This window comes from Haliaeetus albicilla, chromosome 21, assembly GCF_947461875.1.
Source record: "Haliaeetus albicilla chromosome 21, bHalAlb1.1, whole genome shotgun sequence".
Classification (NCBI taxonomy): Eukaryota; Metazoa; Chordata; class Aves; order Accipitriformes; family Accipitridae; genus Haliaeetus; species Haliaeetus albicilla.
In genome coordinates, this window is record NC_091503.1 from 11,181,884 (window position 1) to 11,197,333 (window position 15,450).

General features: G+C 43.9%; 1 protein-coding gene across 1 annotated transcript in view; it reads left to right on the top strand.

Annotated features, from left to right (window-relative positions):
- The first annotated feature begins 11,354 nt into the window (after positions 1-11,354).
- Positions 11,355-15,450, top strand: part of CDH6 (cadherin 6) — a 107,589-nt gene continuing 103,493 nt past the window's right edge. The window contains exons 1-2 of the mRNA XM_069808921.1: positions 11,355-11,452; positions 11,618-11,836. The gene's annotated coding sequence lies outside the window, so the exon portion shown is untranslated. The remainder of the gene's footprint in view (positions 11,453-11,617; positions 11,837-15,450) is intronic.

Here is a 15,450-nt window from a genome sequence, read left to right on the forward strand (position 1 = left end):
AACATGCAATTACACCCTCCTCAGCCTCGGCAGCCCTAGAAGCTGTACGCCTTTTACCAGGAATCCCACAAATAACAAGGCTGTGTTTGGGCAATAGAGTGCATTTGGCTTCAGAGCTCGTCAGAGCTCTTGGATGTAGAGAGTCGATCGGGTATTAACTCACCCTGCCAGTTGTGACAGGGGAATTTTTACCAGCTGGCTGCCTCAGCAGTTGTCTGTTGCCCTATAGCCGACACGCAGCCGCCGTACCAACACACCGCCCGTCCCTCTGAACCTGTGCTCTAGCTCAACAACAAAGCAGCCGTGAGCCTGTTCTTGACCCAGGCCAGATGTCCGCAGTGCAGCGATCCAGCCACACAGGTTGATCCAGTTGCAGGCTGGGCATCGCCGGCGCGAAGGCAGCCCCGCTCCCCTCCTCTGCCTCACCCCCGGCTTGCCCAGCCCGGTGCCAGCAGCGGCCGCGGCGGCAGGACGGGCACACGCGAGGAAGCCGGCGGCCGTCGCTCGACATCACGTCAGCTCGGCCGCGGGAGCTCTCAGTACTGCTACGGTAACAAATACCTTGTCTTCGTCCAGCTCTAAAGGAGTTTTCCTTTAGAATTTTGCCCGCCGCGTCACAGCAGTGACGGATTGCCTTCTAACGGGCAGCTGATGCAGCCCGCAAAGGCCAACTGGAAAGTCTTCTCGAGGGGGGAGAGCTGGTGTACTCTGCCACTCCGAAAGCCGTACCGGGGGAGGAACTTCTCCGTAAAAGGTAACACCGCAGCCAGGAGATTTTGCAGGGAGATGTTGTAACACGCCTGCAGCAGCTTCTGTGGCAATCGGTTCCCAGCTTCAAACCGGTCCTGGTCACCGCCAGCACGGTCCCAATTCAGATGACTGGTTCAGGAGTAACAGGACAAACCCCCTCCATAGCTCTTAGTTCATTTTGTGACACGACCCGCACTTCGGGGAGATTACTTTGCACTTTCAGAAGCAACCACTGAATACAGCAGCAGTATTCGCCTCCTTAACTGATGTGGAGCCTTTGTACGTGTCACTTTTCATTTCAAGATTTCGGATCCCTGAATAGAGCTCACTTGCCTTTTCACGATAATATTCCCGATCCTTTCTTTTTTCTGTTGACTATGCCTCTACTCCTTGCAGATTTCAAAGAGGAGAAATGCCTACCAGTTTTAAACTTGTGAAGTACCCAAGAAAAGAAATGGAAGTATCTTGTAAAACCCAAACCAAGCTAGCATAAGCTAGTGAGTGCAAAGGGAGAAAAAAAAATATATTGGAGATAAAATGCAAAGAAAGGTAAGGAAGGATCCTGTGTGTGTTCTCACCTTCTTATGCACGTAAGAGATTCATTGCAGCCTTTAATTGCTGGTGGGGGTGGAGAAAATAGAAGGGTTGAAGAAGAGTGCCAGGGAAAAAATAATGGAAACCTGACCAGTGACAGGAGCTGATTACTGTTGGCACACCGTATAGGTTTCAAATTCATGCTGTGACTTAGGAAATGCGTCCTGGCTGGGATGCATTTTTCTGGAATATCCCTAAGGAATATCTATCAGTGACTCATCTAAGCAGCCACTGGATATCATTACCGCTCTACCAAAAATGTAGATAAAATAACAATCTGGAAGAAATAAAAGAAACAAGTGCCCCAGATTTTCTCTCAAACTGTAGCAAAAAGATCACAAGGGTGGGTAAAGAAAGGAGGGGGGAAGGAAGAGAGGGCTGAACTTTTCATCTGCATGTCCTCAGTTTGCCTTTAAGCTGTGCACATCTAGCTTACTCTTGTCAGAAGCTACTACCACTGTACTTTGTAGCTCTTAAAGAAAGAGATAATTGCCTTTTTTTTCCAGTCACATGCTTACTAATACAGAATTTTATTTTTTTTCCCCAGCCCTACACAGTAGGACCTCCATCATTCAAAACAGCATAAGCTTTGCTAAAGATGTTAATGCACTATCCAAACCAAACACAATGCACAGGCTCTGACAAGTTCACATTTTGAAGTCGCTTTTGAACTCAGAATTTCCCTTTTTTTTGTCAGATAAACAGTGGCCAATTATAAATTATGGCTCTTTCCTAAGGCCCCACCCCAACAGCTCCTATGGGTTATGTTCCTATCGGGTGTGTGTTATAATAGGCTGGTTTTATGTCTCCAAATAGTTGTTGGGTATTTTCCCTACTGTGGTGTTTAGCTAATACATAACTAATCATATGGGAGAAAATAGAAGAGGGAATTAATTCTAGCAAGAAAGAGCCTTATAAACTACTTTTGGTTGGTTTTTTTTTTTTTTTTGAGTCAAAGACATGCCAAGAAAGCTATTTTTATCCATAGCATCAGATACTAAGCTGGACCTTTAACAACAGTTCACTAATTTACATCAGATGCCCCATAGGGTCTATTTGATTTGCAAGTTTAAGTAGAAGATTGTTATTGAAATCACTGTTCTTATATATAAATATATAGCTGATCCAAAGAGAATGTAAATATCTACTACAAACCAAATCCAGCCTAGATTCTCTGAACCTTGTAGGAATTAATTGCAAGAATTACACTTTGGAGCTTTTAAAGTAAGAGATAATTGCCTCTTTTTCTGTCATGGGCTTACTAATACAGAACTTCAGTTTTTCCTAGTCCTCCACAGTGGGACCTCCATAAGTCAAAGTAATGTAAACTGTGTGAGAGATGCTAATGTTAAGCACTACAAAAATATTCAAATGGGACACACAGTATTTCAAGTGTGAAACAAAGCCTGTGGGTTCAGGAAATATTTCTTCACTCAATTCAAGGAGTACATGTAAACAGGATTTTTTAACTCTTCACAGTCCGCAGGGGGCTTACTGTAGTGCTAACCTCATAGCACCTCGAGCCCTGATTCAACAAAGATGTAAGAAAGACAGTCGTTCCACGCTCGGGGGGACTACTCAGGTGCCCAAAGTTCAGTCTGTTTTTAATGAACTTGCAGAGCTACAACCTAGATCAATAAACTAACATTTCCAACAGGATTCCCAAAGCAGCTACTGTCTTCCCCTGTTTTACCATGGGTGCTTACTAGTCTACTTATTTTCATTCAACTACAAGATGGTCTTTTCTTACAAAAGCCCACTTCCATCTCTCTAATTCCTGTTAAAATGTTTCCCACCCTGCTAGAAGGCCCCTTGAATAAGGGATTAGAAAGAGGATCAAGTAGAGGATGTTTAGTTCTCTCCTTTTCAGTATAGTACCTATTAACGGGAACTAGGTATATCCCACAGCGTTGCAGTTCCTAAAATAGCTACAGGAAGAGGAGACAGTGAAATGCAGAAGCCAGTGTGTTAATTCTCTTGTGAATTACTATCAGAGTTTGCTACTAATTGAGAAAGTAAATAAAAAAGGTCCTGACAATATGCTCTTTTCTAGTGGGGGCTATTCTCATTAAACGAAAAATAAAAGGTTGCTGCTTCTCTTTCTGACTGGAAATCCTTTCCAGCAGAGAGAATGTTTCTCTTCATTTAAGGAAAAAAGACCCCAAATTATATTAATACCAGGCTGAGTAGCCAGCTGCATTATGAAGTTTCATATCTTTCCTTTGCACTTCACGGCAACCTGAAGCGAGCTGCCACATCCTTAGGGACTGTACTCCTAATGTCACCCGTAGATGTAGTTGTGCAACTCTGTATGAAGGGAGTCATAAAAAATTCTGCCAAGACTTTGGCTCCTGGTTTCTACAAGTCCCCTGAAAGGGCCAGGGCTTAGGGGATAGAGGATGCAGGATGACTGGGCAACCATGTAAGTAACCCTGAAGGATTAGGATAAGGACTTACAAGCAACCAGCATGGCAGTAGATGAGCTGGAAATTTAAAAAATGCTGTAGTCTCCTAGGAAAAGTATATGTATTTACAAACACTGCTCAGGCATTCCTACCCTTTCAGCTGCAATCACACCTTCATTTGAAATTTAGACATCCACTTAAATTCAAAATAGCCCTGCCTTCTTAAGATGCACACTTAGCTTACTGTCACTCTCCTACAGTAACACAACTTTTACATCCACAAGAAGTAGGGACAAGAAAGTTATTAAAATGTTCTGGTCACTGGACTCCAAAAACTGGGATCACAAAGAGGTCTCTAATGACTAGTCCACCTGGCAACTTTAAAGCTAGGCACAAGGAGCTGCAGTTTCCGCTCTTCAGACGAAGGCTTTTGTGAGGAAGCAGATGAGAGGAATTCCAGAAAGAAGAAAGGAAAAAAATACGACATATTGTGGGGAAGAATAAAATAGCCCACGTGAAATTTCATCAAGAACTTTGCTAGGCCCCTGCCTTCAGCCAAACATCAGGAACATCAATTATATTGTTTAGATAAAGCAAGTGGCATACTGACAACCCACGAAGCTGTGGTGTAAAGGGTGTTTATTTCCTCTGGGATGACAATACCAGTTGGCAAGCAGAAAGGCACTAGCAGATTTGCCGATTAGCTCAAGTAAATGCTAATACCAAACTCTAGCTCGCTTTGCAAATTCTGTATATAGCTAGAGAAATATCTTTCACAAATGTCCTGGGGACTTTTCATCATTTTTATTACTATGCTGCTATATAATTTCTCCTGAAAAGGGAATGTGTCTTTTAATGTGTAATGTGACACTACATTTTTTCCAATGCCATAGTCATTTAAGAAGTTTCCCCCAACCTCCACTCTCCTGCACATACACAGAGACGCAGTAGTTCACCATTCCCTCAGATCTACCACTACAACAGGTGACTTAAATTATCTAAGTTACAAAACTAACTTTGGCAACAGCCATTTTTAACCACGTTGATTTCTGTGACCAGGTTACAGCACATCCCACAGATGGTTTTGATGACAAAACTCTGGAGAGAGGTGAGCTGGGGCAGAGGCAGGAGTGACTAGCCCACGGGTAGAGGAGGGGAAAATGACTTACACTGCTTTGTTAAGAAAAATGCAAAGTACATTTGCAACCTTAGTGTAAGGTGTGTGTTGCAGAATTCAACCCTGGTGTAACCCCATAGATCACTGCAGCCATGCAAGGAATATACTTGGCACTATGTGAATCAAAATGTGGAGGAGATGGGGGAAAGCAAAGCACCACTTTTTAGAAAATCACTAAAAAATGATCTACTATTCCTTGTGTAGATGACCTAACCTAACACACAGACGGGTATATGCATCAACAGTGTTATCAGGAAAGATGAAGATTTGGACTAAGTCATAATCCTGAGAAGGAGGAACTGATCAGCGGGGGGGAAGGGGTGACCTGTGGTTCTCAGCAATACTTATCTGGGAAATGAGAAAGATATGCCTGGATTGAAACCTTCGGTAGGAACCAGACGTGGCAGGCAGTGTGAATAAGAGGATAAGACACTGGTGTGAGCTAGAGTGGAGTAGGAATCAGGTCTGGATTTTATCCCCAGATCTAAACCGACCTGCTGCGTGAAGCTTAACTCACTTCACCTCTTCATTTTCCTTTTCAGCATTTGCCTTTCAGCTCTATTTAGGTGACAAACCCTCTGGGCCAGAAAGTCTGCGAGTGGATGTGTGCGTGTGTGTACTGCTGAAAAATACACTGTGATTTTGATGTATTAATTATTTGCATGACTTTTTCAGTGCTTTTTCTCCCATTGTACTAGGTGCAGTGCAAGCAGAGGCAGAAAAGACAGTCAATTCTCCAGAGGTTATTAAAATATAAAGTATGTTCATGTCAGACTCACAAGCAAGTTATTACTGCACAGCGAGTAGCCTACATCAGCTGAAGCACAGTAACCGTTCATATAGGCACTCTTAGCCAGGAACGAATGGAAGATAATTCTTTTTAGTCCAGTCCACAGTGAAAAGGGATTGACAAAGTCAAATTACATGGTGTTCTCTGCCATGTGAGAGTACACACAGACAGTTACTGTGGCTTAGGCAGTGAGGAGTAACTGGTTAAACCATGGTAACTTACACAGAAAGTCTGAGCCCTAAGAGAAGAGAGAATCAACGGATACAAACAGACAGGAGACTGGTAAGAATGTTAGATTCACACAAATGAGTAATAGGTTTCATGGCCAAAGTGGGGCCTTTTGATAGCAGATGCAACCCTGTAGAAGAGTTCTGTGGTTTTCACAATAAATTAAAGGGAGTTTTTTCAGAAAATGAAGCATTTCATGAAAAATACTTACATGCGTTTTGTAAAATATTCCCAAAGCACCCAAAACTTTGACAGCACTAGTAAGATGACATCGCTTTCTAGTTTTACTGCAATAACATCACATGTGGAAAGGAGTAATATCTACAGATTCTGGCTAGTGCCCATGACTAACAACTCCTGCAACAGCAGCATCAGAGGATCACTGATAACGTTTCTCATCGGTTACAGGGAAGCTATCAAGATTCTGAGTGTAGCCAAATGACTTACAGTGAAATTTGGTCATGAACTTGATTTTATTGTATAGTGATTATTCAGCTAGAGGGATAGAATTTGATTTTCCATTTGCTGCTATCCCATGCATGCAGATGTGTGTTGGCTCCTCACTTACCCTAATGACGCAAGCTTTTGGTTTTAAAGACCATACCGGTTATGATGCATTTGATCTCTATGGTGTTTTGAATGGAAGATGCCTCTGTCCTTTCAGGCCTCTTCTATGGCAAGTAAAAGCACTAACTGCTTGGGGGAGTGCTGATTAGAGCAATTATAACTTCATGTACCTGTTGAGGCAATGAAATTCCCGAGGCATTAGCTGCTATTTACAAGTCTTATTTGTTATGCTGACATTTTTATGCTTCTGTCAGGAATGATCAATCAGACACATTGGTAACGCAGAGGTGGAGCACTCCCTTGCTGTCATTCTTAACAGCAGAGTTTCCTTGTAGTTTGCAATGAGTGAGGGGTGAACCCTGAAACGCAAAGGTTCAGTTCAGCTGAACATACCTAAACTAGATGCATGTGAAACTTATCTACCACCCTTTAGCATGTTACTTTCACAACACAATTCTGTAATTACTGACTCCAGAAGTAACATAACAACAGCTGTTCTTGTGATATTTTAATACCACTGGAATTAGGAGAGGTAAGAAATTCAGAGGTGTGTGACAGTTTTGAAAATATCTGTTTCAGTATGAGTTTAATTCAAAATGAGATTGCTTTTGCCATCCCTAGGCAAAAAACACATGGACTAGACATCACAGGAAAAACTGGGAGAGGGCCACGATGGTCAGGATTATTCAAGTCAGAAGTAATAGCTATTTCTTAAAGAAAAATGGTGCTATTTGGAACAGTTCAGATAGACACAGAGAAAATTGAATTTCCAGAACACTTTTTAAAACAAATTCTCATCTTTAACTAGGACAAGAAGACAGAAGTTCCAGTTTGATAAAAGGAGCTACACTATTAATGAATAAATACAATTATTTTGAGGATAAACTGAAAATGTTACTACTATTGTCTAATTACCTTCATTTGCTGACTTTTACCGCTGAAATGGGGAAAGACAGACACTCAAGAAGCCATGAAACTGCAAGAATTTGCAGTTCCAGGTTCCCTACTTGGGAGGCAGTTGAGAGGTTCAGAGAGCAAGCTAAGAAAACGCAGGCAGGTTTCATAACGTTCCCAAGAAATCAGCAAGCTCTGATGCAAATTTTGTTTCTTTGCTCTTTTATACCTCGCAATGGGACTCCCTTTCACCTTACAATATCTATGGAATAGGCAGAAATGGAGTAGTTCCTCATGTGGCATATGAAACAACCAGTCAAGCCATCACCTGCTTTTCTGCATTGCTTCTAGAAGGGGCTAAAACATCTAACTAACTCAGATTAGAATAAGGCATTCACATTTGCTGGAATAACCTCTTTCTCCAGTTTTGAGGGTCTCATTGGAAGAAGGACTTCAACAAAGAACAAAACTACTCAGGGAAGGGGAACAAACATGCAATGCAGGGTTGCATGCAGTCACTGCGATCCAGCTGGCAAACTATCACTCCTCCAGTCACCCAGCAGCCCAGGGGTGTGGACAGGAGAAGATGGCACAGTGGTTGGAGCTAACCTGTTTCTTTTGTATTTGCAACAGATTAGGAAAACGCAAGGGGTCAGTTTCAGTGCTGTGAGAAGCATGTCTCACTTGAGGAATGGTAAACTGCGACATGTTATCTCAACCCCTTACAATTGCCTGGCTAATCCTTGATCACTGCACATAGATCTACAGGACTGCATTTAGAGACTTAGAAGACATGGCATTCAAGATTGGGAAAGCAAAAATTAAAAAAAAAAAAAAATTCTATTAGCAAGAATAAATGAAAAATATGGTTAAAACTATCCAGGAGCTCATTATTTTCTTGATACTTAATATAAAAATGACACTGAAATTAAAAGGCTATAAATACAAAGCAAAAAAAGAAACAGACACATTTATGCTGTATGCGGTTCACCTGTGGAATTCATTATCACAGAAGGTCAGAAGTGTTAAACTGTGGATTTTTAAAGATCTGGATAATGACCATGCATAGCATCTGTAATGATGTGACACCAAGTTAATAATTTATTCTACCTCAAAAATTTTGGCATCATCTGATTGCCTACCAGGTTCAATGTAAAGTTTTTTCCCTTCTGCCACGGTGATGCAAAACTGTAGTCATACTCTCTTTTGGAATGTTTTCTGCCTCTGTGTGCCCCCCCCCCCCCCCAAAAAAAAGGCAGAAAAGCATGAAAAGAAATTCTCTTAGACTGAGGTTTCCTCTTTATAAATTCAGAACAAAGTCTCTCCACTTTTTTGGAAAATAAGCAGGGCTGGGAAAACTCTGAAGTGCCTGATTGATGTAAGGAGTTACAAAGTGAGACCTTCAGATTGTTTCATAGACACTGCAGCTTGTAGTCAACCGTAGGTGCCTTTTAACCAGCTTCAGGATTTTTCTTCTTAGTCCTTAAATAGCCATCTTCCATTGTTTGGAAATGGTATTTCTCCTGAATAGCTTAGAGCAAACCATCACATATTCCTACCTCATGCTGTATTTTGGTTTTGCACTGGTGGCTGAGATTCTTGAACATTTTGGTCACAGTCTGCAGGGTCTGGGCATTCCACAGAGACCGCAGAGGCAGAAGTTGCCACTTTGGATCTTTGTTCTGGCTAATTCAGCGCTGTGTCTGTCCATGGGCAGGAATACTTGCTTCGGAGAAGAGCCACAGACAAGACAGGTGTGAGCCTGTTTTACATGGAGTACTCATCCTGATTTCCAAATATTAGATTAGTTCAAGAGCTGAAAAATAAAAAAAGAGTTTTATCTCCTTTCCAGTCTTAGCTTAAAATTCTTAAATTCTCTGCCCTATGACAGGGAAGTTGATTTCAACCAATACTGATCTTGATTAATTTTCCCAATCCTAGCTGAGCCTTTCAGTCAGCTAATGTGTCAGGTACAGGACGCTTCATGGGCTAATGACCTGATCTAGTCTGGGAATTCTAATATCATTATAGCTGTCAACAGAAAAGGGTTGAGGAGGAAGAGCACCATCTTGACAATGTCCCTCAAAAATGAATAAAAGTGTTCTTCACACAGATATGGACTTAAAATTGTCAACCACAAATTCATATAATTAATGAGAAGATAAAAATCTCATGCACATGCTCTGGAGAACACAACAGTTCTGGTAGCAACTCTTCTTTTTTGACAAAATACAGAAGTCCATCTTGGACATGCATAACCCTGACCTGTCCAAGAAAATAATGCAAAAAAAAAAAAAAAAGCAGCCTTATTAAAGCTAACCAGAATGAAGCACATCCATGAATGAATAGCACCCAAGGAGGCCTCAGGGTCAGAGTGAGTGGTGACTCAGACATTGACGATGCAATATGGCAGGGGAAAAGAAAGCCTGCAAAGGTGGTCCGTCGTAAAGGAGAGAGAGACTGTGTCCAGAAGGCTCTCGAGGGAATACTCTGCAAATACTCACTGAGCTCCTGACCTGCCATTGCCAAAAAAAAAAAAAGAAAAAGAAAAAAAACAGAGGGAACTAGAGGAAGTTCAAAGAAGAGCAATTGGAATGATCCGCAGGCTGGAAAAACTCAACTGTGTAGAAAGTCTAAAATGGCTAGATAATGTCAGTGGTACCTAAGTGGCTTTTCTGGGTGATTTGCTTGAGTTCACAAACATATGGAAAGCAGAATCCAGGCTCTTTACACTGCTTTGGCTTTTGTAGGCATCACAGAGAGTCCCTAAAAGCCCAGTGTTGTGCTGAAGGAGGACTCTGCCAACGCAGTGACTGTAGGGAATAGCTTGAAGGCTTCCTTAGGGAGCCCAGCACCAGTTTCAGGGATAACAGCCAAGCTGTGGAGATGGTGCTGCAGCACAGTAGAAATTACAGTACAAGCAGCAAGATTGTTACCTGAACTTCTGGTGCTCAGGGTATTTAAATTATACTAAAAGCCTTGAAATGGTCCAGAAGCAGGAGGACACAAAGGTGGCTTAGAGCCAGCACAGCCCCATCCTTAAGACATAGAGCAAGCAGAAATTGTGAGAGGTGGGTAGGAGGAAGGGAAGAAAAAGGGGAAGAAAAAAAAAAGATGAGTTGATTGACTAGCAGAGGGAAAAAAAGAAACATCATAAAGGTCAAAGCTAAGACTATAGATGTGAGAGGCAAATGGCAGAAAGCTTCACTTCTCGCAACATTTGCCATGAATCTTAAGGGGACACCGTGCAGCTGAATCAGAGAGGACTCTTGTCAGGTAAATAATAAACTGGCAGGCAATTTCCATCTTGTCATTTAATATTTAGATTAAAAGACCTAAAGCCTTATTTCAGGCTAGACTTGGGTGCGGGGGAGGCTGTACAACATGCGTGGGTGCAGAGGGGCTCCACGAGTCCTACGGCAAGAGCCGAGATTTCAGTTCGTTCTGCATTAAGATTAGTCATAACCCCGGGGGGGGGGGAGCCCTCTGGGAAGAGGTGGCCCGAGCAAAGGCAGCACCTGGAAAATCCTCCTCCGCTCCTTCCCATTCACACAGAAACCGCCCCATGTGATCCCCCCCCCCCAAGTGTCATCGCCATTAATAATTCACCGAAATTCTTGATTCATCAAGTCCAGGAAGTTCCCGGGAAGTGTGGGAAAAGACCAGTCGGGCATCTCTGGTGTCAACAGAAGGACTTAAAAACCGGCTCCGAGGGTGAGAACCCGCACAGCACCAACACACCGTTCACAACAGAGGAGCGTGCCTCTCCCTCCTCTTCATCCCCCCCCCGGCCCCGATTTTATTCTGCTTTTACTATCAGCACCAAACGACTAGGAAGAAGCTGGCAGCTCTCCACCTCCCCCACGGAGCGGCTCGGGGGGGGGCTGCTTAGCACAGCCCTCCCCCCCTCCGCCCTCCCACCGCATTCACTTGCAAATCCCTGCCCGCCCGCAGGAGCCCGCTCCGCGCCCGCGCCCCGCTCCGCGCCTCTCCGCGCCCCCCAGTGCGGCAGCTCCAGCAGCCGCAGCGCCGGCGCCAGGACCGGCTGTGTGTGTGTGTGTGTGTGTGTGTGTGCGCGGGGGGGGGAGAAGGAGAGTGTGAGTGTGTGTGAGTGTGAGTCTGCCAGGGAGGGAGGAGTTTGGCTTTTTTTTTTTTTAATCCCCTTTCCCTCCCCCCCCTCCTTTTTTTTTTTTTTTTTTTTTTATTAATCAGGAGCACTGAATGGAAACCAATCAGATAGAGAGCCCCCTCGGCTCGGGCTGCCTGCATGCTGGAGTTAAAAAGTGCTGCCGGCCGAGCGGGAGCCCCAGTGCGAGGCGGGGCGGCTGAGCGGCGGGGACGGGGACGGGGACGGGGACGGGGACGGGGCCGGCGGCCGGGGAAGAGCCGCCGCGCCGGGCCGGGCTCGGCCCCGCCGTGCCTGCTTTGCCGGTAAGGAGACGCGGCTTTGCGCTTCTTTAGGAGCAAGTTTCAACTGGCACCGCGCAGCTGCCTTCCTCCCTTTTTTTTTTTCCTTTTTTTTTTTTCCCTTTTTTTCCCCCCTTTTCCCCCCCTTTCCCCCCCCTTTTTCCCACGCTTATCAGGAATGCTATTTAAGGCTTAGGGGGGGGCGAACCACTTTATTTTTCAAAGTTGGCAGCTGTGTTGAGGAGGGCTCTGTACCCCGCCGCCGCGCCGGGGGGTCCCGTGGTGCCCCCCCCCCCCCCCCCCCCCCCCCAGCTCCGGGGTGTGCGGGGACCGCGTTCGCTGTGGGTTTAAGTGAGGCGAAGGGATGCGGCGTTTTCCTGGGAATTGCGATCGCCAGCGAGACACTGGGGTCGAGGGGAGGTGGTGAGAGCGGGAGGAGGGTCGGGGGGTTTTGGAAGGGAATAAGGATCTAATAATACCACCACCAACAACAGGAACAGCAGGAGAAACGTGATGAATAACTAGCAAATAATAATAATAAAAAAATCCGTCTTGGTTTCTCGACGCTGCATAGTTGCTGTGAAATGGATACAGGGCAAAACCCTTCAGATCACGAGCAAAATCAGAGGCAAAGTGCAGACCTGAATGTAGAGCGCGGTTGAAATGAGGTGCTCCCTCAGCAAAAAGAAGGGGGCAGAGGGGGCAGGTCTGGGGACGTTACAGGAATTGACAAATGTGAAATCTTTTATTTGATAAAGGAACAGGTTTGGGAGTGATGGAGGTGGTAGAAGAAAGGGGGTAGGCGTACAGGCATTTTACAGGAGAGAAGTTGGATAATTGCAGAAAGCAAACGCTGAATTTGGCTATGTTGTAAATGTTTCTAAGGAGCTGGTAACATACTTCGTATGTCAGATAGATTGAACTATTTATATATTCACATGTATATAACACCTACATGCACACACAGGGAAACCGATACACAGTATGTATACTATATATATGTGTTCTTATGCAAAAGGTTGAGTCAAGAGATAAGCAATAGCAGTAGAGGTCAGTGGCTGTGGAAAGAAGTCTTGTCACTGCTGCAATAAAATCCATATTTTATGGAGAGTTAAATGCAGTACTTTGTAAGTGCAAGTGGATGGTCACCTAAGTAACTCCTGATGACATTCAAGGATCAAGAAGTTTAATGACTGAAATTACTCCCAGCACGATGGCACAGCTGCTACTTTTATACAAATTGAGAAGATGGGGCACCTTTTTCCTTGTACTAGTGTACGGTGTAGGATTTTAAAGTTCTGTTAGCACTGCGTGGGAGACGGTGTAGCAAAAATTACTTGCAGAGTGTAAGGTCAGTCCTTTCTCCAAATTTACCGTTCCTCTAGCACAGCTGGAACAGAGAGTACAGTTGTTCCTGTCTATTCAGGACTCTGTGAGGATGGCACATGCATCCTACATGTGTACTTTGTGAGCTATGTGCATGAGCATATGCGCAAGGAGAACACTACAATCAAGAGCAAGGTTATTTCCATTGCCTTTTGTCATAGGACCATATGTAATAGCACCCTGGAAAGAACGTAATTCCAAGGGAATAAAATTGCTTGAACGTGCAGACCTCTTTGGTTTTAATCAAAATAGACATAACTCTCCCAGTCAAGATAAAGGCTTATCTCATGTATTTGCTGGGCTGAAATATCTATTATGCAGTCAGTTCTGTGCAAAAGTGCTTGCATATTACTTAAAGCATTCCATAAAAAAGATTAACATCTGTTCCTGAGCCATATAATGCAATAGGTAATGGTGCATCCCTATTAATTTCTTTTTTTCTAATTCCTGTTTAAAGGCAATAAGTTTGCATGTCACAGGAAAGTCGGGGAGGGCTTGGAGGCTTGTGATCAAGATCAAGTAGATTCCTTTATCATGGATATATACAGTTTTAAAGGCCTGGCAGCAATGACACAATTGGATAGCTCCTTTAAACAGCCCAAACATGCTAATAAAGACTGCAGGGCTGAATCCTTTTCCTCTCTTCTCAGATGTTATCTGACACAGCACCGGTAAATATATAATCTCATATGCTTCTGGCTTTCAGCTGTACTGTAATCTTTCTGGACATGTTTCTAGTGGCTTGCAGTTGACTTTTGAGCTGGGGCTGGGGGGGGGGGGGGAGCTGGGAAGGAAAGCAGCCAGTCTTTTCAGAATAATGTAATCAGAGGCAGCAATATATTAATTTTCTTTTTTTCAGGGAAAATGGCATTGATTCAGTCCTGTTGTAGTTCTCTGCAATTATCCTTTGCAGCCATTTAAGGAACTGGGGTCCCCATAGGGACTTATTAGTCCCTCTAGGTATTTCAGTTTTCACACCAGTTCACAACTCTTGCATATCTCCATGCCAGCACTCCAAAGATTACATTTATAGACATGGTCATCCTTTTCTAACCAAGTTGTTCAGCTGGAAATATGCACCTTAACTTCTGACTCTTCCCTCCCTCCCTTGCATAGCTCTCCCATGCAGACAGTAACCTACCGCTCAAGGCAGCCTTCCCTTTCATAAAGTTTGCTTTTTGCCATCTGCTGTTTCAATAATATTTAGTTGAGAGACTTCCTTGAAAGCAAAACACACAGGTTAAAAAATGTTGTGGCGTTTTTTTTTCCCCCTCCTTTCCGCTGAAGATCTCGAAACTAATGCAAACTTGATAGAAGTTATGAACGTGTGTGTGCTCTCACCAGCTGAGATCCTACCAGAGCACCTTCTCCCTGCGAGCGACCCTCTCCTCAAGGGCACACTGGGCTCCTCGGGGCGGGATCCTCCCTCCGGTCCACCGTACCCTCAGGTCTGCTGCATCATTTTTGCTTTGACCGAAGATTTCTGCACACCGATCTGCTGCTTGTTAGTAGACGCTGGCAATATTTCAGGGTTTGGAAGGAATCGCTCTTGGGTTTTCCAGTGGATGCCTGTGTGCTGTGTAGTGGTCAAGCGGACCTAGAGGGCACTGACATTTACCTGTTGTTAAATGAAATGGTGGTCTCCGTCGCTTGCTTACTTGAACTTTTTAGTGTGCCGTCTGTTCTTCGTCGACTACTTTTAAACTATGTTCACTTGCTAGTGCAATCTTGTAGCATTATGGCTCAAGATGGGCAGGAAATTGCTTATGGATCTCCTTGGAAATGCTGGCTAATTACTAAAATGAAAGGTAGCTGAAATCTATAAAAATGAGTGGGTAGAATCCATTGGAAACAGCAGGCCCCACTGTGATGGTGCCTCATCGTGCATAATGGTTGCAATTCCTCTAGTGGCTCTGCTGCAATTATACCAGAATAAAGTAGAATTGGTTTTCAGTATCTTTTGATTATCATAAGCGTGCGGGAAATGCCATGGAGGGGCTGTGCCTTGGAAGGTGGGTGTTAGGGAGACTTCTTCATTAACCCCTTGAAGACCTAGTTAGCTGCAGTAACTATTCCGATTTCTTCCAAGTCTTTGTGTCATTTGGGGTTTGCTTCCATTTCCTTTTTTTTTTTCTAAAATAATTACTTGGATTCACAACTCTCAGAAACAGGGCTGATAAACTTAGTTGTGATTATCCTGACTGACATGTGGGGCCAAACTCAGGACCTTTTCAACATAAATCTTCAAAGGG